At 35.2% G+C, this 27,497-nt stretch overlaps 1 protein-coding gene across 1 annotated transcript in view; it reads left to right on the top strand.

The window, feature by feature from the left end:
* Positions 1 to 23,331: 23,331 nt before the first annotated feature.
* Positions 23,332 to 27,497, top strand: part of LOC134531772 (growth factor receptor-bound protein 14-like) — a 648,199-nt gene continuing 644,033 nt past the window's right edge. The window contains exon 1 of the mRNA XM_063367665.1: positions 23,332 to 23,600. The gene's annotated coding sequence lies outside the window, so the exon portion shown is untranslated. The remainder of the gene's footprint in view (positions 23,601 to 27,497) is intronic.

Here is a 27,497-nt window from a genome sequence, read left to right as displayed (position 1 = left end):
GATGTCCATTAGCTGAGCGAGTGACTGTTCGAAGGAAAGGGGTGGTAAGGGGCGGAGCGAGCGAGGTGGTGAGGGAGTGTCATTGAAAGACCGCGGCGTGGATGACATCAGTTTCCAGACATAACAAATGACCATCGCCGATTATTATTACTATAGCAACTAGACTCTGCTTACGTGACGGACATTTATTCACCCCGCCCCCTCCATCCCCTTCCTCCCCGAGATCCGAGGCAACCGTGGTTGACGTCTTGCAACGAGTGAGTAACGCACTAGTTCTCGGCCCGCCAGTGCACTTCTTCAGGCCACGAGTGTCGCCGGTTGCAGTCGTCTGCTGAGGAACCAGCATCCGGCGACCCCAGGGACGATGAGGACCTTCTTGGACCCTTACCTCGCCGGTGCCAGACGCCCGAGCCAGTGCCGCCTGCTCTCTGCCGAGGTCGCCACCGAGACGAACAGCGGAACTGAACTCAAGCGAGGCGAGTAACTCTGCGCTTCACGGCCGCGTCTTTTGGCTGTGGACCAGCGCGAAATTATTTGAGGAATCAGCTCGTTATGACCGCGTCTTTTGACAGTGGGTTTAGATAATCTTGTTTAGTTAATATTTGTATTTTAATATTGCTTCACTATTTTTTTACTAATTCTCCGATAGTATTCAAGTTTATAGATTTGTTTGAGGCCTGTTTCGATCTTAGTGGTCTTCTCTCTATTAAATCCATTGATATTTTATGGAGTCTTTTTATTGTTAGCTGTTTACAAAGGATTTTTCATATTTGTTTAATTATTGTTTTTAAGGGAGCAAAGTAATTACGAGTCAATTGTAATTCCGATGTTGGGTGTTGAAGGCTCAATAGTTTTGTGTTAGTCCTCAATATTTGTATAACGTAATTGTTAAGAAGTTGTTATGTCCAGCCCTTAATATCTATTTACATACTTTGGTGATGCAATTCTTGGCACTTTAATTTTGTAAATCTATTTTGTGTTCGTAGACTGTCCGAGTGAAAAAGAGAGAGAGAGAATAAAACTGCGTGCCAACTCGGCAATGATAATATCCAGTATTTTTTTCTATTATCATCTCTTCTTATAAAGTGTCACGTAATGTTTAAAATAAAATAACAACTAGCAAGGAGTACTTCTCGTCATTTTTAAGACCTTGTTCACTCGTCTTAATCGACAAGTGTGACAATCTTATTAATATCATCGTTGGGTTTCTCTTTGTCTGTCACTTTGTTGTTGTTGTCTATATTTCGTAGCTCCTGTCTCGTCGTTGTCAGCCATGTGTGTTCGTCTGTGCTATGATATTGTTCTGACTAATGCCTTTCACTAAATTATTTGTGCTGTCTTTGCATTCAACATTTGACATAGATTAGTTTGGCTTGTTTTCTGTGTGTTTGTCTATTTATCTTTTATTTAAAAAAAACCTTATAAATAACACTCTTAAGTATAAATTTAAATAGCACGTTTGAAAATCCCTTAACATGAACACAGAACCCCTGATCCGAAGTTCGTCCTGTGCTTTCAGTCACCACTACTACAGATAATGGGATAAAGCTATTCGATGAGGTTGAAATTAAATGACACCATCGAAATCATCACAAGCGAGCCATTTTTATTTGATAAATTTGATGGCATCATGTTCTTCCCATTAAATATTAAAATAAACTTCCTATGTAAGGATAAACGGCCCATGCTGGAAGATAAAAGTTGTAATGAAATACGCCAGAACGAAATTTTTCTTCGACATTACATTTAATCATGCAACGAATAGTTTTGATAGTTATGTGTGGATTTTGCACCTTGAACTATGATACATTATCGTGATTGACAATTTTTTTATGAAGTTGAAATTAGTTTTGCCACTGAAATTTTTACAGTGTAATAAATTAAATGTATATATTTTTTATTTTATTTATGTGTACAATTAACTTTATTTGATGGAAGTTTTACAGCTAGAACTCGCCTTTTTTCGCTTTACTGTCAAAAATAGCTTCAGGCAAAAGATTATTTGGACAAATGCATTTGTTTCCTTACAACATGCCCATAGTAATGCGATACGTTTGAGCAATCGGCAAAACAAAATTTTACTTTTCAACCAATTAATCTTGTTACAAAGTAGTGGAAGTTATTTAAAGTGGAATTTATTGAAATTAAAATAAACATATTATTATACAATTTTTTAGATAATTCTAATAAAAAATTTCTACTTACAACTAACTCATGACTGCTTAACACATCATCTTTTTTTTTAATATGGAAATGCCATCCATCTTTTACTTACTCGTATTAATTTTATTTTTTAATAGTTTTTTGACGCCATATACTATGGTTTACGCCTTATTTATCTCGGGTCGCGCGATGCCCTTTCATCAGTTCGTAAATGACCGTAGCGAAGATAAGCTCAGGCGGTCATTTCATCTTTCTTTCGGATCTTGCGTTTTCGTTTCCAGTTCAGACGGGACAGTCAAACTGCGCAGATAAAAGATCTCTCCGCCAATTAAAACCGGGTGAATGTGGAATGCGCTTATCTTAATGCCTCTGTCATCCCTATGTTTCTTTTTTTTTTTTTCCGGTTATGTACGCCTCCAGGTCTTGCGCATTAGGTTAGTTAAAGGAAAAATATATATTTTTCGGATCGCTATAGTGTTTAAAAGTTTCTCCTATAATTATAATTAAAACTGCATGAATAATTTAAAAATCTGGTTTTCATCTCCCTATCGTGCATCGCAGAGAGGTACTAAACGTTTAAGAAATTGCCAATTTTTCTATATTTTTTTTGTAATTCTTCTAAAGTAATATATTAATTGCTTTAGATAACTGAATTTGTAAATTTTTGTGTAAAAATGTATTGCATGATAGAAAAAAACTTTGTGAGATGTTAAGTGTAATGAATTTTGCAAAACTTGTTAATTTCCTTTCTTCGATTACATTGTGCTACTGGAAAACATTGAAATATTAATAATGATTTTGATTCATTAAATATAATTGTACCATTGGATAAGAAAAACAAACTTTGATGAATTGAACGTAGAATTTTAAGTGATATAGTATAAGAATAACGAAAAATGTTTTATTTGTCAATCTCTAAAAAATTTTAGCAGAATGCATGACCGGAAGATTTCAACTGATTTTATAATTCATTAAGTATATTTCCTTAATATTGTAGGAGATAATGTTTACTCACTAGAGCGCTTCAGAACAAATTTTTTTTGTCGCACACAACTATGCAACTATTACGTGCTGGAAAAAATACTATAATTGTTAGTTTTTCCGGCGGCCTTGGTAAATATTAGCTTCTTCCATCACAACCCTCCTGATTTGCATTGAAAATAGTAGTATAGCGTGGTGGCTCCGGGGACAGGCATCAGGCGGTGGAGCCGTGAGCCGGGTCAGTGACCGACCTCTCTGACGTCACAGCGGCCATCTTGGATGACCTTGACCTTGACATTTGATCTTAACCTTTGACCTTAACCTTTGACCTTAACCTTTGACCTTGACCCTTCACCTTGACCCAGGCGGCCATATTTGATCCGACATATTTAAATCGAGCGCCCCACTCACTCATGATGAAATTTTCGTCACGATAGCCATAATGATTTTTTCTGTTCCTCTGGAGGCCACCATTATGGATACCGTCGACTTTGTTTCTGCTGTTTGTTCCTAGAGAGCGCCAGCGTCGCTCTGTCTCATCATATAAGGTCGTTGTTCCATTACCTACCAGAACTATTATGGTCCTTATCGACATATTAAATATAACTTTTTATGCAAAATACATTGGAAGTGCTGTGATTCATAACCATCGCAGCTCTGACCTCTAGGTTGGAAAACATACGCCTTTAACCGCACGGCCATCGAGACATTTACCAGACTGAGAATTAAATAAGGTATATATAAAAACTAGATAATGCCCGGCATGCGTTGCAATGCCTCAATCAATTTTTTTTGTAATTTTTTAAACGTATACTAAGCATCTCTCTTTATCTCTCTAATTCTCTCTCTATGTACATCTCTATAACTCTCTCTATCTTTCTATTTATATCTCTATCTCTCTATATATCTTTCTAGCGGACCCGACAGACATTGTCCTGCCCAAATGTACTTTTTGTGAGATATGGATATGGCGGTAAGTATTTCTACGCTGGACATTTTGTATCTTCTCATTATACATACCCCTCCTCTTGGGCACGCCACTGCCGTTACCAAAAACCTTTCCCATGGTTACGCAGAAGGCAAAAACAATGCAAAAGCCCGTTGCCATGGAGGCTAATTATCAACAATGCTTAGTTTTTTTGCTTTTAAAATGTGTATTTTTAGTTTTTCTTAACTCAGAATCGAGATAAAATATCCAATTGTGAATCTAAACCATCCTCGAATCCCCGTGAACTCACACACAAAATTTCATCAAAATCACGTACAAACAGACCGACAGAAAAAGTACTGTTTTATTATAGTAAGATAGATAGATTATTCTTACATGTTCGCATCCATGCAGTATATGAAAAATCAGCATGCATAGCCCCACACCTATAACTATACGTATCTGCTGCCCACGACTTTTTCTGCATGGAATTTTGTATTATCTTGCACCATTTAGAAATTTAAACATTATAACATAACAGTTGATACAGTTGTAGTTTTCTTATGTTCACAAATGATAATTTTTCTCACCTCTATTTCAGTCTTTGCAATAAAAATATGTTACTACCTAAATTTTGAGTAAATATGTTTCTACTTTCAAATGTAATGACGGGAAGACACTTCATAAAATGTCTTTGTAAACCACATTTACTGTTTTTTCCGTCTTGAGCTAGAATGTAAAGATTGTCTGCATTACTGACCCGCGAGCAAGCTACATACATTTCAGAGAGAGAGAGAGTGAGAGAAAGACACCTATTGAATGTCTATCTAACTAATTTTTTTATGAGAGCATATTTTCATTAAATAAATCATGAAATCATTCAACGATAAAAGCTGTTTATTTAATTAAGCGGACGGGTTAGCTCCAAGGAGAAAATTGACGCGGCGAGACCTCGTGGACATAGAGAAATGACACACACTCACTATTTGTGTGGCTATGAAACATGATTTTTTTCTGCAATTTAAAGTGTAATATACAAAAAGGGTATTGAAAATTGAAACAAATATGGCGACACTATAAACTGTCAGGATCTTTATTTTTTTCTTACTCTCTACTTAGTTCCTTACAATAGCAAAACTTAATGGCTTCAAATAATGCGTTGCAATTTTTGCTTTTAAAGCGTGTTTTTTTTAGTTTTTACTAACTCAGAATCGAGATAAAATATCCAATTGTGAATCTAAACCATCCTCACTATTTTTGTGGCCATGAAACATGATTTTTTTTTATGCAATTTAAATTGTAATATACAAAAAGGGTATTGAAAATTGAAACAAATATGGCGACGCTATAAACTGTCAGGATCTTTATTTTTTCTTACTCTCTACTTAGTTCCTTACAATAGCAAAACTTAATGGCTTCTAATAATGCGTTGCAATTTTTGCTTTTAAAGCGTGTTTTTTTTAGTTTTTCTTAACTCAGAATCGAGATAAAATATCCAATTGTGAATCTAAACCATCCTCGAATCCCCGTGAACTCACACACAAAATTTCATCAAAATCGGTTCAGCCGTCTAGGAGGAGTTCAGTGACATACACACGCACACAAGAAATATATATATAAAGATAACATGCATATTCGGACTTGTAATTGTTTTTAATTTTAAGTAATAATAGCACCATCTGTTCAAGACAGAACCGCCATCTTGTAATAAGTCGTAACTGTTGCAAGTAACGTTACGGCTGCCATATTAAAAATCCGTAATTTTAATGCAATAAATTCCAAAAAAAAATCCAAAAAATATTTTAAAAATTGTCTACTTAAAATGTTTAGTTACTTAAACGATTTCGGTCCTCGGTTCGATTCCCGGCGAGAGTAAACCAGTAATTTATTAACATATTAAAAAAATTCTCAGTAAAAAGTAATAAAAATGTCTTACCCCACACCCGACATTTTGAATTATGACGTCACTGATGCAATTATCGTTATGGCCGCCATCTTGAAAATCTTCATTTAATATCCGATTTTAATGAAAAAATTTGAAAAATTATAAAAAAATAAATTATTAATGTACTGATTGATTCGATCGATTCCTGTCCTTGGTTCGATCCCTGGTCGATAAAAAAATTAATTTTATGTAAAAATAATAATTTCAATAAATAATTATCAAAATCCTAAAAGAGACTTAAAATCCTCTACTATCAGCCTCAAACAAGCCATTATGACAGCCGTATTGGGAATTTGTATTTATTGACGTAGAAATTCGGTAAAAATTCTAAAAGTCACCGAAAAAATCACTTATTAATTTACATATTGAATCGAATCCTCGGTTTGATTTTCGGTCAGTGACAAGTATAATAAATATTTTAAAAAAAATTATATACTTTTTTCCATTATCTTTCGCGGAGTTTATTAATCATTCACTCTACGAAAAACAACTCAAGACAATATAACTACCCAACGAATTAAATACGTTGTCGATAAGCCTAACAGAAAGACTAGTTTTTTGATACTTAGAATAGGTAACCTCTAAAACGTTCATGTACAAAGCCATACATACATATAGACCAAGCGTCTTCGGACCGCGAGATCGGGTCATGAACAATGTCAGACTTATAGACCAGTCTTTAACGAACCACATGACCTTCTTCGACGTCGGCTAATTATATTCATTTAAACCAAAGTAACATGTTTTACGCATACAAGAAGACCAAGAATACCTGAAAAATTGTTCTATCAGGACAAAGAGTTTTTGGACTAGTAAATATTCAGGGATACTACAGAATTGAATACACGCATTTGACGAAACCTCACACATTCAACAATAGAACTCACTGAAAATACAGTACACACAGGAAACGGAATGAACACACAATACACACAGGAAACGGAATGAACACACAGTACACACAGGAAAGAAAATGAACACACAGTACACACAGGAAACGGAATGAGCACACAGTACACACAGTAGACAATGAATGAACACACACAGTAGCGGGAACACAGGCTTAGTTATAAATCAGAATACAATAAATAAAACATAAAGTTTTTGTAATTTTGATTATTTATTTTATTTCTCAACATTATACAAATGCAGGTAAAATAAGTCATTATTGTATGTAGCCAGCCTCCTTCAGTTCTTTGAGTATAAAGGATATTTCTTTGATGCACTAATAGTTCCTGCACAAAGAGAGGCATGAAGAAGTCTTAGCCGGTCAACCAATATGTTTGGATCTTCAAATAATGTGTAATCAATCTCTTCTGCTACGTTTATCTTCCTTGCACGTTTATAATAAATATTATTATCTCTGGTGTCTTCCGTTCTAACACCAACCACAAGGTGTCTTTTATCATCGAGCCAGTGATCGTCACAAGCTTGATCAGGATATTTTATTTTATTACAACGTATCCATCGTTTTGGTCTCAGGACACCATCACAGTCTTCGATCTTGCCTACTTTAGGTGCTTCAGTACAACATATGTGATAATACGGATGAGAAACACTATCACGAAGGACGAACTTCCTTGTCCATGGTGTCTAGCGAAGCCTTCCTTTTTTTGCGATCGTTAGTGAGCATCCCGCATCCCACATAAAAGAACTAAATAAATTTTGACTCAACACAACACGCGAGGACATCTCATGTCAATGATCGGAACTACTCGCAACAAGTTCTTTTGCATGAACTAAATTAACGCTCGCTGTTGAATAGAGTTATTGTAGCCAGTTGGAGCCACGAATCTTCGAAGCCTCGTAGCCTTGTTTTGTGTCTTACAATAATTTTATCATTCGGAATTTAAAATGAAACAACCATTACTCAGTCAAATAATGTGCCCTGAAACATCTGAGAAGCACTAACATGCAAAGAGAAGGAAGTTCGCCTTGTTGTCTACCGAAGCCTTCCTTCTTTTGCGATCTTTAGTGAGCATCCCGCATCCCACATAAAATAAATAATATTTACCTTCAAGCAAAATGTGCTGCGGATACGGAAATTACGTGTGATTCGCGTTAAGAAATATAGTTGTAAACACAAATTTCGTATATATTTATTACGCTTGGCATTATTTAAAGAATTCGACGTTAAATTTCGTGTCCAAGTGTCGTATTGTAAGCGTATTTGCAACATAACACGTGAATTTGCTCGTTACAACCGTTATACTTCTTTAGGCGCGTTATGAAAAATAATGTTGAGAGTGAATTTTTATGATGTTCGCGCACCAAGCAACGAAATATTCATAAGATGAAAAAATGCTAAACAAATTCAACATACATATAAAAATTATTTATGTGATTTTACATCTTAAACTTTATTGATTTATATTGAATACTGGTCGATATAATTAAAAAAAATTATTTATTGTGAATATTAGTGATAGAAATTGAGTTTACAGCCTTTTTCAAGTGTAGGTATTTTCAAATGTATTTATATAAATGAGATTTTCTTCCTTTACGAATAATTTACTTGCATTGTAGATTATTACATTATTATTGAATAAAGAATTAAAAATAATATAAACACCAGCATATTTATTGATTTTAATTATGAATTAAAATATGTCTCCATTATTTTACTAAATTAAATAATTTATTTACATGTTCACATTAATTTGGAATACTGAGTATTTATTTTTTTTTTTTTAATAATTTGATTGAATTTATTCTTTACCAGCCGTGTTTATAAAATCATTCCATTCTTTTTATTATGTAATTTCTATTAAAAATATGTGTGAAAAATAAAGTTAGATTTTACTACGCTAAGTAAGTATAACTTCTAACGCATGTAGGTACATGAGTACATGCACCCATTGTTTTTCTTCTTTATTGACAGAAGCTTTGAATATATATACTGTATAGAAGTCGCCAGCCCAGGTTAAAATTTCTAATACGGTTTTGAGGTATTTGGTTAATTCACCGCCGCAATCGCCACCATCTCTAGGGCATCGACTTGTGGTGGTCCCTAGCGGACAAGTGTCGAACTCTTCAAAAACCCCTTCCCCCTCCCGTTGAACGACATTGAGCTGCAGTGAATGATGGGCGGGTGGTGCGGGGAATGACAGCGGGCGACAGTGCTGCGCTCTAACGTGTAAATAACAACTAAGACGATACAGGGCGTTACGGCAGTGCACTGCAGCGGTGAAGTTCCCAAGCTGCTCATCATACGCATCTGTAAAACGTAGAGTAAATCCTATCCACTCGCGACTTCTATACAGTATATATATTCAAAGACAGAAGTGAATAATTTTCCAAATGAGTTTGTTCGAAGGCTTGCTTAGATATTAAAAAAAGAGGAACATTTATTTATTTACCGATCTAAGTATATTAAAAGATGCTGTTGGTTTAGTAACCTACTGGAATGTAATTTTTTTTTAGTGTTCGAATTGACATGAACAGTTTTGTACATCAGGGAGCTCGCACTAGATTGGATCAAAAATTGTGTTACTTTCACTTGCATTTTTTCAATTTAAACTCCAGGCAAACAAATGGTAACGCAGGAAGCAAAAGAGAATTGATTTTAGGCGGAATGAATGGGTAAGGAAGCGGGAGAACTTGAATAAACCGAGAGGAAACCCACTGGCTCAGGGCAACGTTCGCCACGTTTCACATCTGGGAAAATTGGGAGGAATCCCGGTTCGACCCCGCCGCGAATCGAGCCCAGACCGCATTGGTGTGTAGGGGAGGGGAGTAAGGATGGCAACAATATATCGATATATCGGAAATATCAATATTTGAGGTGCAAATGATCGATTATATTGTATCGATATTTCATGCTGATATTTTTTGATATCGATATTTTGTTCCCGTGGTATCGAATAATAATAAAATAATATTTTGAAAGTAAAAAAAAAATATATTCATTTTATCAGTGAATAAAGGTAAAATATTGGAGTTCACAGTATGGAGTTTCATAGGTTGCTTAGTTGAATCATTGCAATGCAGTGACTATCGAAACATATATAGAAGTAATTTTTGAATCATAAAAAATAGAAGAAAAAAATTTACTGTATTCACTTTTACCAGAAAAAACTAAACTTGAATTAGGCAATTCCTTTTTGTTATTTTATGTATATAATAACTCAGTATAACACATACTTATATAATAATTTTATAATAAATAAAGCATAAATAAAATTTTATATGTAATATACTACACCGATATATTGAAAATATAAATATTTTCAGTCCAATATTTATTCTGTTTCGATATAATTCAGTGATATATCGATGTGTTGACAAGTTTTTCAATCCCTAAAGGAGGAAGGGGAGGGTATGATACAAACACTCAACCAACGTGGTCACCTAAAAATGTTATTGTTGGTGAAAAAGTAATACTTCTCTCAAGGAGGGGCAAAGAAGGGCCATGAACCCTTCTAAAGCAACTCATTAACCAGCTTAAATTTACTAATGTATGACTCAATTTATAGAAACTGACTATGCAAAATAAGAAATAACCTTCTATTTAATCACGTATGAGAACATAATCATAAGAATAGACACTGAAACAATCTAACTTTCATAAATGGCACTACTTATTCAAGAATTTCAAGTTTTGAAAAAGAACTTAAAGAGTACTCAGAGAGCGTAAAAATGTGTTTTCACTCATTACTTTTTTTTTAATTTCCCGGGGTAGAGTCCACCTGAAACCGACCCCTAGAAACATGCCGATAAAAAATGTATTATTACGGCTTCGGTACCCCTCTTCCACAAATCGTGGCTGTACTCATCATCGTCAAAACCATTTTCCTAGCGATGAGGTGGTAATATGAGATGATCAAGTGTAGCTAGTTGACGCATTTGAAGGACCCATTTCAGAGGGCCCTGGTTCGAACCTCCTTCCGACCATCTTGGTGATTTCAATTTTCCATGGTATCCCGTCATCAATCCAGGCAAATTCTGGGATAATGACACTGTAAAAAAAATTTACCTTAAATTTAAGAAGAACGCTGATTAAAAAAAATATCCAGTAATGTTCGTAAATTTACCGTTATCTTAGTAAATTTACGGGTACAAATTTATCTTACTTTGAAAATGAATCCACAAGAATAATCTTGGTATACATAAAAAAAAAATATTCAATAGCTGATCAGGACTCGTGTAAAAATACACTTATTTCTTCCACATGTGCTTTGATCTCTTTTATACCGAATAACAGAATTCGGAAGCTGGTGTACAGCGTAATTTCTACGAAGATACAGTTATCTGAAATTACGAAGAACTCTTCATTTACATGAGGTGAATTCTTCGTTGAAAAACCAGTATATTTACTTTAATTCCAAACAGTGTACTTACTATAGGCCATGGAAAAAATAACATTGTAGTATTTTCTGTGCTTCGTTGTTGGCTGAGTTTATTTCAGGTACACGTCTACTGTCTGCCCACCAATCACAGCCACCCAGTGCGGAAGCTAAAACGTCTTGGATGGCCCAGCCAAATAGGGCAATGGCTTTTCTTGCAGACGGCATCCTATTACAAGGAAATACCTTACTGCGATTGGATTATTTCGCGAAAAATAGATGACCATAGCCATGTTCGATTCCGTATCAAACATTCCTGAACTGTGTCATTTAAGTGTTATCCTCTCTAATTATACCGTCATCGACCCCAACATAAAACAAAAGTAGCTCAAACCAAAAAGTCAAAGTTTCAATCTTCGTTAAAAACTTATCTGACAGTTCTGACCCTCTTGCAAAAAAGGTTCAGATAGGCGCAAGATAAATCTGGAACAAAGCTACTCTGACGAAATTTTAAAAAAAGCACATGACGTTGCATAATGATTTAACTGACGCATGTCACATCATTGATGTGATAGTTAGAATTAATTTTCATTCGCAGCAGATAAATGTTAGAATTTTCTATCACTTATCGCTATTGCAACACTGCGTTGAGAAATATTAAGTAGGACTACGTGTTAGGTCACTGTTCCAGGGGTTACATCAAATAAAAGAGTACATCAAAATTATGACGTTATTAGCAACAAAGCGTATTGCCACATAAATGTTAAATTTACTTGCCAGTGTGTGTACCTAAGATATTATAAAAACTTAATTCTTAGCGTTAGCCAATATTTTGACATTTCTTTTTCCATTTCACATATGATGAAAATATTTAAAAAAATATATTCTAGAAGCATTTCTGTATTATTTAATCACCAGTGTAATTCCATAGAATGAACTTCATATGAGTGATTAGTAGTTAGTCAGACAAAACTTTAATTAAGAATATTTGCATGATGTTCTACACAAAACCGATCAAAGGTAGCGTATAGCTGGCAACAAAAAAGCAGTGTGTTCGGAGATATTATCCTGAATGAATAACCATGGTGCAAAAATGCAATAGCCCAACATGGTGGGTTGCCTTACTATCTCCGATAACAAGAGTTCCTCCTACTCATCTTCTATAAGTATCTTATTACTTCCGTGGTAAATGTATTTTTAATAGCGCTGTACACAATAATGATTTCTTTCACTAAAAAAAGCCGTTGATATTTTATTGTGTCTAATGATATTGCAATGAGAAAAAATTTATGGTGTGGGGAATTATAGAGTTTAACCTGTGAAGCTGTTACTACTAATGTGATGTGCTCAGACAGGTTATGAAAAATAACAATAATAAGATTATTTAGAATCTCACCTTGCTCTGAAATATTACTTTTCAATATTGCAGTGTTGAGTGTCAATACAGAGAATCTGTGTTTACCTGTGCGTGTGCATTGAATTCTAGGCTTTAATATTTCTTGACTCGAATGCATATACAGTATGCCAGGTATTGAGAATGATTATAATAAGTATTCTTTTATTATCTGTCTGACTAGGCACTTATAAACTTTTAGCTAAAATGTGTGTGATTTGAAAAAAAAAATGCATCAATACCTATAAGAACATAAAATGGCAAGATATATTGCAATGCTCTGACACAAAATGAAATAAATAAAGCTCTAAATAAAATGTTTAAAATATTTTACATGTTTGGGTTAAAATATGCAACACATAAAACCGTACAAGTTGTACTGTATTATACACACATAGCATATACACTCAATATTATTTTGCTAGCTCAAGTATGAAATAAATATTCAAGAGTTTGCAATAACATTGATGGTAATAAACAAAACCAATAAGTCTTCTGTGTCAGCTCTAACTTGTTAATGTTCAGGATGTTAGGATGGGCAATATTTTTAACACAAATGTCATTATTGTATTGAAAATATTCCAAATTCGTTTAAGTTCCACAACACTATAGGGGTTCTTTTAGTAAATTTAATACTTTGTGCCGATTAGTAAGTTCAGTGGTGAGTAAAAAACACTTCGAACTACACCAATGATATGTGAGGGACAATCTCAGCTTTATGTCAGTTTTATGACATTTTTAGGTGTAGTTAACATTTTTCACTCTTTTTTTAGAAAGCCTTAAACAGGACATTCTTCAGCCAGCATGGTCGCATATGACTTATTATCAATTGAAGCTCACAGACTTTAGAACTTCAGAAAAATCTTGATGTCAGGATTGCTTGATTTTATGCCACGACACTCCTTAAACACTCCTTTAGTTCATGAGTATGATGATGGCAAGCCAATTACAACAACGTTCGTCCGAATTCCCTTTCAATTCTGGTATGTACCTTTTGGATCAGTTCTGTACTAGATGCTGTAGTATCAAAATATATGTCGATGATATTGTCACGTAGCCCAAATCGGTCCACGTTTCAGCTAACTGCTTCAGCCATCTGCTCAGCGGTGCTTTTCAGGGCAACATGTACTTCAAGCAAATGCTGAAAATCTTTGCCAGTCACTAGAACTGCATTTCTATCTTCCAAAGTTTTGACACTCCTATGGGCAACTGATAACAAAAATTTACCATCCCAATGCAAGACCAAATGAGGAGGATTTTCAAAGAGCGACTATTCGATTTTCTTTGCCATTTTACTTCTAGTGATCTCCCAAGCTTGGTAAGCGGTAGCTTAAGATATGGAAAATTTTAAAACATCGTGCCCAAGTCTCTTTGCACATGCTATAAATGAAGTACTTACTGGTCGAATAGAGAACCTCGATCCCAAGAAGACGTGCGTGTCTGATCAAGAAGTTTAAATCTAGGACTTGAACGTAAATTTTTCATTGTTGGAGGCGAAAACTCGACATCTTCGTTACTAGGTGCTGATGATTACGGAGATGTACAACTGTCATTAATTTCAGCGATAGCTTTGTAATGTTTATTCTTATATGAATCTTTTTTATTCTTTTTTACACTTAGTTCTTATCTTCAAGGTGAAAACCTTGTCTACTCCACTCATTGACTAACTTATACAATATTATTTTGTGACCTAAGAAATTATTTTTTTTCTTGGGATACGTTACTCATGTCCATCATATTTTGCCGATAAATGACAAATAACTCGATGAGATCATCTTTCCAGATCTGCCATTTCACATTTGCTTTATTTGTGTTTCTTGATTTCTCTTTACCCAGATTTTTGTATTCTTTGTACAGCTTCTGTATACAAGCACGGATATTCTCCTCCTTCTTAACAGGTATATATATTTGCTTTCCTACAAACTTCCTGTAGTTTGGTACTGGTAGCTTTAGCAGCACCCGAAAGTGTTTCTTTCATTTTATTGTGGTGTTAAATAAAAATTAAAAGTAATTGTTCCTTTGAAGGAAGCGAACTCCTAAAAACTCACCACTAGGCACCGTTTTTAACAGACAAATTCATATTTTTGTTCCCATTTTACAGTCCAATTACCTACCGAAGATGAAATAAATACACGATAATTCCAGAGATAAAAGTGACAATGTGTGCATCCCCTAAATATTAGCCAATCTTCTGGAAAATTGACATATATATTTTAAACATCACTGAGACTTGGGGCGTAAGCAAAGTCATATGAAAATCACATCTTTAAAAATGTTAAATACCCTACACTCTAAGCCTCAAAACAATTATGGATGCTATTTCAATTAGCTCACACACTCCTATTAATTGCGTTGCTTCTATACCATGTTACGCCATTTCACTAGCTGGATGTAGCAGAAGGATTTTTCGTATGAAAGCGTTCATAAACTTTCACTTTAAATAGTTTCTTGTGATTGGTTCATTTTCTCTGGCGCCACGGCACCAAGCTCAATAATCGCTTGTACACAAGTTACATAAAACGTAAAAGTATCTGGCAAATCACAGTTTTAAGATCATGAATACTGGTGCAGTTGTTGCTTATAATTGAAGGACATTGTAATAATTAGTTTCTTATTCTATTGCCCTTAGAGAGGTCTCTACTATTACATATTAAAACGTCCAGTAGACGTCATAGAGTGTGATTTATATTTATTTTAAATTGCACTTCAATACAGTAGAAGATCATATCTTATAAATATAGTTTATAATGTAAACAAACACAGTATAAGTATAAATAAATTTTGAATTATTTGTGCTGCTGTTCTGGCACAGTGGCTTCTACAAAATATTTTGTTATACTAGAAACCTACTAGCTATTTTGTAGTGAAAAAAATAATTTTGTAGGCAAAAAGTTCATTTAAAAATTTAAAAAAACATGTGTTGCTATAACTATTAAGAAACCGTGATCACAATAAAATAATATTGTGTTCACCTTATAATATATTGTAAATTGAAAATTTGACCAAATATTTAGTGGCAGCGAACATTACTTTTTTTTCAGTTGGCTAATGAAATTAATAAATTTCCAAAAAGTAAAGACAGGAAGAATTCGCGGAATCATTTCATGATTTGCTAAATTGCAAATACGCATACGTTAGTTTTGCTTCTGCTATTGGGCCACAATTTATCAGGAGGACTGTGAGCTAAAGAGATCACCTTGAACCAATGAAAATAATAAAATCACATGCCAACCAGTTTAAAAGTCGAGCACCGGAAATTTTGCGGATTATTTTGGTTACAAGTTAGACTGCATTGCCTTGATGGTTGTATAACAAATGCTCCGCCACTCCCCTCTACGACTGTGGGCCAGTCAACCACCAGCCAGCTGTAGAGTGGCCAAATCATGTGGATCCACTCGAAAGAAGGGGAGGTTCTGCAGTAAGAAATCGCCTATAGGGAAGCATATGAGGGTAAACTATATATACGATTGTGAATTTTATCCCGACACCAAATTAATCTGCGAAATTATTGGCCTATTTTGATAAGTCTAACAAATTAAACAGCCAACTAACAGTTGACATTTTACCGAGTATGCATAAGACTGTGGAGTCTATCCTAATGGTCACTGAACATGTGGAATTATCCCATCCCAAACACATAAGGCGTTTTTTACCAATATATGTTGCAAAATGGTGTAATTTCTTCTTCTTTCTTGTGGTTGGAAAAACACGGCATAGTTACTTTTGAGTGAGTAACATTCTATCTATATTATAGCTGTGATCTCATTAGCTATTTCAGACCGAAAGACCTTGTCTGTAAGATCACAGCCGTCAAGGAAAGAAACTCACCGGACATGAGCAAAGTGTATCCAAGCCCAATAGAACGTCTTAATTTTCCCGCGGCAAATTAACATTATTATCGTTCGCTTTCCTGAACTTTTTTTTCCTATAAGAACAAAGCGTTGGCACCCCCCGATATGTCTGGTGAAAAAAAAAAAATTATGTTTCTTAATGGGGTAGTGCCTTAAATTATTTTGCTTCTAATATTACATATTATTGAGAACTATTTTAAATAAAGTCATAATTTAACCATATAACATTGTTTATAAAAGGTTTTTCTGTTAACTAAGAACTTATTTAACTGTTTTTATTATCATTAAAGCAATTTTTTATGTTTGTCCCAGCATTTACTGAAGGCATGAAATTGTATGGTTTACAATTTTGGATTAACAGTTCATATGTTAAGTCTTCGTATTAAAACTCCTTATTTTTAGTACATAATTCATTAAATCAGTAAAAATTATTTTTCTTAAAACTAAGGTTTCTATAGTTTTGGGAAAAACTAATTGTTATTGGTGTGTTAATGAAAATTTCAAAATAAAGAAATTTAAGACGAAAGTTAGGTACGAACGGTTGATTAAAAACTGTACAGTACACGATTTCGTGCTTTCAGTACATGCTCGATCTGACAAAAAATTTCTTTTTAAGTTCATAAAAACCAATAAATAAGGTCTTTATTTATTAGTTGTATATGAAATTTACTAAAAATAATTTGAAAAAATATTAAACAATTGGAAGCAAAATAAATTAAGAAACTATTTTCTTAACTCACTCGCGCTTCTAATAGTTAGCAAGTCAATAAATCTATAAGTAGAGGCACGAAAATTTCTCGTGATCAGGATGGACTTGATGGCACTGTGTTTTCATCCACATTAATCATTTGATCATTGGTTTCTGTCTTCGACCGAAGACGTTTTTAATGGCCTGAACGGGATTCGACCGTTTATCGTTTATCGGTTAAGACTTCCTTGGGGGCAGTGGCAGATCCAGGATTTTGATTTGGGAGGGGCTTGACCCAGCTGAGGCTAGGCTTTATCAAGGCAAACACTAAAACAATAGTGGACCCAGATGCTTTTGGAGGGGGCTTGAGCCCCTTAGCCCCCTCTGGATCCGCTACTGCTTGGGGGCGTGTCTTAGCAAGCGCCGCCCAATTGAAGATGTCGCAGAAAACCAGGGCCCAAACCAAAGGCCCCGGTGGCAAGTAATTTATTATCCCCCCCCCCCCCATTTTATTATGTACGTGCGCGCGCGTCATTGATTTAATTCACTTAACTATCTTGAAATTTAAAGGTACAAAAACATTTTTTACAAAATAACTTTTTTAACAAAAATTGTTTTATATATACACAAATATAAGTTGAATTACTCGATATTTTTATCATACTCAGTGTAAAGATGTTTTTGAAGTTATTTTTTTAAAGAGAATAGTTCTTACATAAAAATATGTTTTATTTCAGAAATCCAAACACTAGTGGATTGGGTATAGAAGTGCGTTTTATATAAATAAGATGTTGACAGGTAAATTTTGTGTTATTTTGAACATCAACTGTGCAAAATTTCATCAAGATAATATCATATAATCAAGATATTTCAAGGGGCAGGAATGTGGGATGAGGTTTTTTTTTATTTTTATAATTTTATGTAGTCAGGGATATTCTTTAGACTTTTTTTCCAAATTAAATGTTACAGTAAAATTTGTCAAGAGTGCAAAATTTTATCAAGTACCAAAATTCTCTTCTAATGGTGTTTAAAAATCTTACGTAGATAGTGGCTTTCCTCATTTTTCGAAATAAGTTGTAGACAATAAATATGGTCAAATATGCAGTCACGATCGGAATTCTTTAAGGTACCATTTCAATTCTATTTTAACTACACTATATTTAGGATTTCTTTCGACAAGAGCTTACCTCTGACTTGCGTCGTCTATAATTCCGAGCATATTTTCAAGTCATATGAGATGACATCTTTAATTATTTTGTAATTTTCAATTTAATACCCCCTTTAACTTATATTCCGGCGTATATTTGTTTTGTCTCACTTTGGGTCATAGAAGCTCTTCACCATGACACTCGAAATAATGTCTCCAAGCTACACCCATTTATAACTTTACACAAGCTAATTCTTAACAATCACGCACATGTACCTACACCGGTACAATGACCTCACAGACAGAACAAATACTGCGCGACAATCACGTCCAGACATGCTCTATCCGTTGGGAGTTCAAACATTGTTGGCGTATTATTAGTCTCGCAGTTCTTAGCGATTCAAAACTGACGTTATTTTGTCACCCAAGAAAGGTCAACCGACCTTTCTTGGAACGAAACGAATATAAGTTTTTACGTAAAGAATATAATTCTGACTACACGCGTTCACTGAGAACATCAGTGTCAAGTTTTATTAATGGTGCAATAATCATGTATAGAGAAGAAGCAAGGGAGTGGGTATGTGCAATCTTTGGAATTTTACTAAATAGATAGCAAAACATGTTTGTGTTATGATGTAGTTTAGCGCTAATTTCTTACTGATGTTGTATTAACAGTTTTTGTTCCCAGCAGTACTAGCTTCCTTATAGCAATTGATTTTACTATTCTACCTAACGAGTTCCTTTCAAGATGTTAAAATTTTTTTTTAGTAATTAGCTTTAGTACTATGTATTGGCCGGTCCTGCTACAGGTTTCAGTGTGTTGGTTCAAGATTGTTAGTCGCCATCTTTGATTGTAACGTCACGGTGGCCATCTTGTTTGACCTTGAACTTGACCCCGTCCGCCATCTTTGATGACCTTGACTCCGGCCATCTCGGATTATAAAATCACGTCCGCCATCTTGGAATATAGAACCTTCCCCTTATTTAATCATAATGTAACGTCCATATTTGGAATCTAGTGCCCCAATCCCGAAGGTTGCACTTTCAGTTACTGTGACATCGTGAGCTTTGACCTTGACCCTGAGCGCCATCTCGGTCGACCTTGCTCTCGCCTTGGCCTAACAATATGGAGCAATGGGATACATTTTTTGTCAGGCTACAAACGAGGTTGAAGCAAGCTAGGTGCGTCTTTTTTCGTTGAATGTGCGTCCCACTTTGTCATAAAAGCCAAAAAATATCGGTCGATAGATTAAGACTTCTACTAGCTACACAAAATGTTGAAAATTTATCTATCACAAAATAAACAAGGACTATACTTCTTGAACTAAGAGGAGCGGGCTACCATACAATGAAGGTTTTTAATAACCTGCATGCATATAAATTTAAAAAAATAAATTTTAAAAATAATTGATTTAATTCTCATAACTAACATCATGCTTAAGGCTGATTTCTCGTAATACAGATTCTAAATTAAGTATGTAAAAATCTTGGCCAATCACTTACAGAATAGAGAGTAATAATAAAGCCATTCGAGCCATTGGGGCAGTTCAAGCAAAATGCAACTGACATCAGTTGGAGCAGCTGCAGCCAGTTGGAGCAATTGTAAACAGATGCAGAAATTTGAGCTATTGTAGCCAGATTCTATCGTATCCTGTCGATCACATCATATCGTATTTTTTCAATTGTATTCTCTCGTATCCTGCCAATCTCATTATATCGTATTCTGACGATCGTATCCTATCGTATCCTGTCATCCGTATCCTATATTGACAATCGTATCCTATCGTATCCTACTGAATTCTATCGTATCCTTTCAGTCGTATCCTATGGTATACTTCCGACCGTGTACCGCATTCTATTGTATTATGTCAATCGTATCCTATCGTATCCTGCTCGTCTATCCTACCATATTCTATCGTATTCTGTCAATCGAATCCTACTGTATCCTGCCGATCGTATCCTACCGTATCCTTTCTTATCCTGTCAGTCTTATCCTATCATATCCTGTCGAGTTGAATGTGTGTCCAAGGGTGCATCATTTTAGTTACATGTGCAGTGTCTGTAGTCAGAGTTGAAGATTTAATGTTTCAGAACCTCTTGGTCTTGTAGTTAGTTTAAAATATTTTCAGGGATTCTTGGTCATATAGTAAACATGAAACCTGCTTAGTTAGTAGGTCTATATGTTTGTAATAGGTTATAATATTGCTATAGATTTGGCAGTTCGGGAAATCTTCTCTTGTCTGCTTGAAATAGATATTTGTTTGAAAGACATACCAAGTATCGAAAAAGAAGGCCTCGTGCTTCGGAAACGCTTGGCCTTTTCGCCTGATATTATACTTCAAGGTTCTAAGACACTCGTTCAACATGTTTAACATTCGTTTTTATTTGGATGTACCTACTGCATACTTAATAATGCCAAAGAAGACTTAATGGTGCAGAAATGCTAGGCCTATATGCTTATAGTTGACATTCTATTTGTCATAAGGTACCTACACTGAATACGTCCTAAATTGTAAGCATTATGCTATTGAGTTCTTTTTTTTGTCATTCGGGCAGGTATATTGCATAGAGTCTTTGTTTGCATTGAGGATGATTAATTAAATAAATATTTTAGAGCCTAAATTATCTTTTGACATCAACCAAGGATAGAAACTTGGACGGAAATCCATTAGGTCAGTCATTAATTTATAAGTGCATTTTTTAATGATTTCTAGAAATTTTCCCGAATTTCTAAATTTATAATTAGAGATTTTCAATGTGGTGAACAATATGACATCGGCGGTTTGCTGGAGGCTGGAAATAAAGTTAAGCCTCTTTTAGGACTTTTCACCATATTTAATTAAATATGTATTTTTGTGCTAAAATTTTCTTTTCACCACAGTTCAAGTATCAAAGCAACGACAGGAATATTTAATCAATCTCTATGTTAATAGGTACATTTATTAAAACAATTTTTAGAATTTTTTTCATATTTGTAAGTTAATAATTACGAATTTTGAATATGGTGTCCAAGATGATCGACAAGATGGCAGATTATACGATGGTATGGTTATTGACCCTGCTGCAATTAAAATTAAGCCAATATGTCATTAGCACATTTTAGCAAACGATGAGTACACTTTGTGACACTATCGCTCTTAGCAGCAAGTATTGAAAAACGAGATGGTGGTTGCACCCTCTAGTAGAAAATATGTGCAATATGCGACACTAGCGCTTCTAGTAGCAAGTATTTGAAACACAGATGGCGGCGTGGTCTCCAAAATATGTTGCTCTTATTCCTTCATATTAAAAAAAAATACAAGTCCGAATGTATGTTATTTATTTATATATATATTAATTAATTCTCAGTCTGGTATGTGTTTCGATGGCCTTGTGGTCAAAGGCTTATGTTTTCAATACCAGAAGTCCGAGCTGACATTGTTCGAATCACCTCGCTTTCAATGTATGTTGTAAAAAATAATTGTAATATGTATATAAGGGACATAACAAAAATGATTGGCAATGGAACATCAAACTTATATTTTTAAGAGAGAGAGGAGCTGGCGCACTCTAGAAACAAACAGCAGAAACAAATATGAAAAACATCAATTCATCCAAGATGGTGACCTCCAGCAGAAAAAAAAAACAAGATGGTGGCTATGAAGTCAGAATACTAAATGTTGATCTTCAGCAGGCAAAAACAATATGGCGGGCATAACATCATAACACAAAATTGTGGAATTCAAGATGGCAGCTGAGATCAAATTCAACCAAGATGGCGGTCAGGGTCAACATTAAAGGTTATGGTGTCACTTTAACAAAAATTGCAACATTCGGGAGAGGAACTTTCGATTCCAAGATGGCGGACGTGGCACCATGATTCAAGATGGCGGAAAGTTATAGATTCCAAAAAGGTTGGCATGATGTCATAATCCAAGATGGAGGAATCCATGATGGTGTCTGAGGTTAAGGTAATCCAATATGGCAGATGGGGTCAAAGCTAAGGTCATATAATATGGCCACCATGAAAAATATTGAATCCTCCACAACCAGGAACCAGTAGCAGGACCGGCCAATACATTCTACTAGCCTTCGCGGCTGAGTTTCACAGGCCATATAGTATTTTTATTCGTTTTTCGCTTAATCGCCAATACTATTATTTATTAGCTAATCCTTGAAGTTTAACACTAAACTTCTCTTGCATTTGTTGTTCTGTCACAAATATTTTCAACGGATATTTACTCAATTTAATGGGTGTAAAAAGTCGCGCAAGTGTTCATAATTACTAACTCTTCCGTGACGTTTTATACCCATTAAATTACACTTTGTAGTTAAACGTTTAAACTTTTTGTGACAGAACAACATATGTTATAGAGTTCGATTGCTAGCCAGAGACAATATTTATAAAAGACACCAAATCTACACCCTAATGCCTCCACGCCAGAAATGCTGTTAGTTATTGTGGAAATACGTAGATAACCTATCTCCGAGAGTTCGTCACACCCGCGGAGAGCCACTGCTTCGACTGATCGAACCCGAAAAGGGGGAGGGAGGACTGGTCGTGTCTCGGGTACGTCTCACTGCGAGCGCACATTCGCCGACTTGACGCACGCAGCGGAACACGGGCGGGTCCAATTCCTCCCACTCAGCCGTCCTCGGCAGGAACAACCTTTGGACCGTCCGGCGGCGCTGCCGCCAGAGGTCACTCCGCGGAGCTTCTGTCCGCGTCACGTCACGTCTGCCCGCCCGGGCTGACCGTCTTCATTATCTCGCGGTCCCCCCTCCTCCCTCTCGCACACTGATTAGAGGCGATTGTGACGCGGGACCCCACGCACGAGAGCTCCTGGCTGAGGGGGTAGGGGGAGGGCCGAGCAGAGGCGCGACCCGTCCGAAGGCCACGCAGGCGGGCGGAGAGGGGGATGAGCTTCGCCGACGACAGCCGTTCAAGGGGAGGGGGAGGGGGAGGAAGACAGTTTTCGAAATGCCGCCGGGACGAACGGGCAGCCGCGACATCGACTCCCGAACGCTTCCTCGGGGAAGGAACCGATAACGTACGGATTAAATAGAGCGGAGGGGGAGGGGAAAAATAGGAGTTCCTATATCTTACATATACTTTTTTTAAGATTCTTCCGGGCATAGCTTCCGCGCGCGCTGCGGGTGTTTACTTCCTTTGCGGGTTTTTGTTGTTGCAGAAAAACCCGACTTCCTCTTCACGACGTGGAATGAAAGCTGGATTGTAGGTGAGTTGACGCGGCTCACTGAGATAGTCATAACAGTCCGAACTGCTTATTAACTCACCTGGCGGGTGAACCAAGTGGTAACGGGCTGGGAATTCTTCACCTGAGGAAGTTTTCCTTCCAGGCTCCAGGACTGGTTGTTGTGATGTCCCTGCACCACCATACCGCGGAAGAGGACGGTGAACCATCGCAGGGTCATCTCTCCTGGTTCACCCTCATTCACACTAATGATATCTCTCCTTGGCGATCCCTGATCGCCTCTAAACTCAAATCGCTGAACTGGCTCACAGTCTTCTAGTCGTGCTTAGGGAAACTATGAGATTATTTATGGCCATCACATTACATGGCGGAGAAATGAAGATAAAGGTACCTGTACCGGGTGTTTCGTGCCTAAACATTATTCTGAATGCGCGCTTGTGAGACATCTTCACTCTCCGAAAAATACAGTTAAAAAAAAAAGAACTGTTCGTGTACCCTCAACGTATTTTTATTTTTTTTTTAAACAAACCTCACACTGCTATCTTGAACAGTTTTTAAAATTGCGTTATTTTTTCGGGAGATTTGTAAGCCTGTATGTGTGCCCAGGTATCCGGGGCCCCAAAGCCCGGGCCATTCGTTCGTGCATTCATTCATTCTGTAACGCATAAAATATTTTGTTCCATTTAGTTTCATAATGAAGCGTGTCTATAGTAGGCATGGTGTAAGTTGAATCAGCTCAGACGCAATTTGAAATGTTGTCCCGATAAGCACAATAGTTCAGAGCGAATGAGAAAAAGGTTCAGTTCGCATACAAATGCACATGTTGCGTGCATGCGCATGTGCGCTCCGATGCATTCAAATGCATTTTTATGTCTTCAAAACGTATTTCGCTATGCATAAATATAAATCTGTGGTCAAGTGGATTTGGATAATCACAAAAAGTTTCACTTTCAGTGCAAGAGAATATCGTGCATAAATAGTTTTTTGTTAAAATATATTTTAAGCAGAAATTTATATTGATGATGCGAAATTTTTTTATCCCTATACAAATCATTGTTATTCAATTCCATTGGAAACATACATAGAAATGTAATACAAAACTACATTAATATTTTAATAGTAGACTTCAATAAGATTGCGTCTTTTTTATTTCTATCAAGTTATATATTTTAATATCGTTCATAACTTTACGTTTGAGTTTAATATACGCAGGATATCAATAAATAACGGTGGGTGGAGGGGAGAAGGAAGAGTAATGCCATAAACATTTTTTAACAAACACTCACCGGTTGAAATAGCCTTATTTACTTTTTGTTTTAATATTAAATGGTAATATAATAATATAATTTTTTAAACGCTGTTTTTGTTAAAGTATTTAATTTGTTACCACGTTAAAATTGTTTAAGCCGAAAGAACGTAATGAAGGAAACATTTATAGTAACAATTTGTAAGTTGGTATGCATGATCTCAAGAACTAGGTACTCATAAACGGAGTAAAAGTATAATGAGTAGTGTTATCAGGATTATAAATACATTTTTTTAACATACCATTGTTCGAAAGATAAGACAAAAACTTGATGGCAAGATATGATTAGGAGCTTCTCTATAAAAACTCTAGCGCAAAGTTAAATTACTATTTTTATGATTTCCATACTTAGTAAGTTAGTTCTATTTAATGTTCTACTTCAAATTCTACTCATTTAATATATATAGCTCATGGTTCAGCAGAAAGAAAACAGTATTACATAGTTTCGTTTGTTTTGAATAACACATTGTTTTTTTAACATACCTATGTATTTATTACATGCAAATCAAATTTCAATGTTTCATTGCAAGTTACGTGTTGCAAAGATATATCTGTCTCAAATTACCGACTATCTGCGGAACTAAAGCCGAAATAAATTTAAAAAAATCATATAAAACATGTTTTTTTCAGCCAATAACGTATTTCGTAAATAACATCGCTCCAAAGTAATGCTGCGCAGTCAGTTTTAAATAAATATGGTAAGACTTTCAATAAGACTGTGTACTTTTTTTCTTCATAGTTAATAAATAATATTACTTATATAATATTTCCATTGTGAATGTTTGTACATTAAATAAAATAGTAAATATATTTATGAAACTGATTTTTAAATTATGTGGAACTCAAATATGCAGTATTCAATAGTTTTTTGTACAGAAATCGTTCCAAAATAATTACTGTATAGATCTCAATGAAACTTATTTTTAACTGTGGATTTTTTCAACTTTAACTCCAGACTTCAATGTTTAATTTATGTTTTTTTTATACAAAACTCCACCCCTATATCTCTGAAGCTAATCAGACTAAATTTAGCATAAGTACATTGAGTAAGAATTCAACATTCAAAAAATACTATCTTTTTTTTTATTACCATTTACCGAAATTTTGGCTGAAATAATTAATTAAATTGTATACCTCCGTGTCTACTTGAACAGGAGATAATAAACAACTCATGAACTAAGGTAATTAAATGGAGATGAAATTTATTCTATACAAATAATCATATATCCGTAGCTAATCAAGCAAGTGTTAAGCTAGCAGTAATGAATAATATTTATACACCATATTTTGATGTTTTTAAGACATATTATTTTTCCGAAGCTAATTTAGCGAACTTAAAAATTTTTGCATGAACTACATACACTAAAAAACTACAAACATTTTTACCACTTTCCTCAGTTTACACATACAAGGGATGAGAAAGAGATAAATTTGGTTTTATTATATCATATCTCAGGAAGTAATGAAGCAAGTGTCAAGATACGGGGTGTGAATAATAAACATACAAAAACACTTAAATTTGTTTTGGATTTTTGAAATTCCATGCCAGTGGATGAAAAGGGGATGAATGATTTTTTTAAAATAAATTTTATCATATTTTACGAAGCTGAAATTTAAGATAGTATGTTTAAATTGTAATCATACGAAAACTAACCCATACGTTTTTACATTTTACAATATTCATTTCCTAAGGGGTAAAAAAGGATAGGTTTGGTATTGTGAAGAATATTATATGGCTTGTAATTTTCTAAAGAGGGGGATAGAGAAACTACGTTTATTAATATGTATGCTGTGTAATTGATTTTTTTAAAAAACAGTAGTTAATAATTGAGGCATATGGTAGTATTACATTGAAAAAAAATCCCGTATTCGCTGTTTATCATTGTTTCCTGTTTTATTTATTTTTTGTGCTGAATCCTAACTTGGAAATACCCAACAAAATATCCATGTGCGTTTCAAGATATTCGTAAAAAAAAATTGTCCTCACTTTTTTTTTGTTTTTCGCCTGTAGTTTGAAAATTATTGTGTATTGGTGAAAACACCACTCTCATCGTTTTTTAATACTATATTTTCGGTTTCCACAATGCGACGTCTTTTCTCTTCGACAAAGAGCGATTTCTCTTCGTATCAAGCATCTGATACAATTTTGTGACCAGTGGATTGAAACATATAGTTGGAGGTTTCTTGTCAGTTATTATAAATGTCTTCGCCGGTCTTTCTGAATGAGGTGGTTTTTAATAGTTCTCCAGGTAGGGGAGTCATCACTTTGCACCTGTTGCATCAATTCATTTGATGTGAATTGAAATTATTCATTATTGTTTTCAAGGTAAGAGCGAATCTGATCAACACACACTTCGGTGAAATCTGAAGGTCGACTGCGTTTTCTGTGTTCCTGGGACGGAGCCCAGGCACTATTTTGGAGGTCCTTCATACTGTTATGAGTGGGGAAAACGGGTTCGTAAGTATAGACTAATAATTAATGTTTATACAGTCTTATTTACTACTACTCGCACGGTCGCTCCGCGTCGCACTGCTCGCAAAGGGGGGCCCAACTAGCACTTCACTCAACTCGCCTGTACGAGCTCTCGGAACTTTCACGAAGGCCGGCGTCGCCG

The sequence above is a fragment of the Bacillus rossius genome, chromosome 5, assembly GCF_032445375.1.
Source record: "Bacillus rossius redtenbacheri isolate Brsri chromosome 5, Brsri_v3, whole genome shotgun sequence".
NCBI lineage: Eukaryota > Metazoa > Arthropoda > Insecta > Phasmatodea > Bacillidae > Bacillus > Bacillus rossius.
Note: the sequence above shows the minus strand (reverse complement) of the source record. Positions and strands in the feature narration are given on the sequence as shown.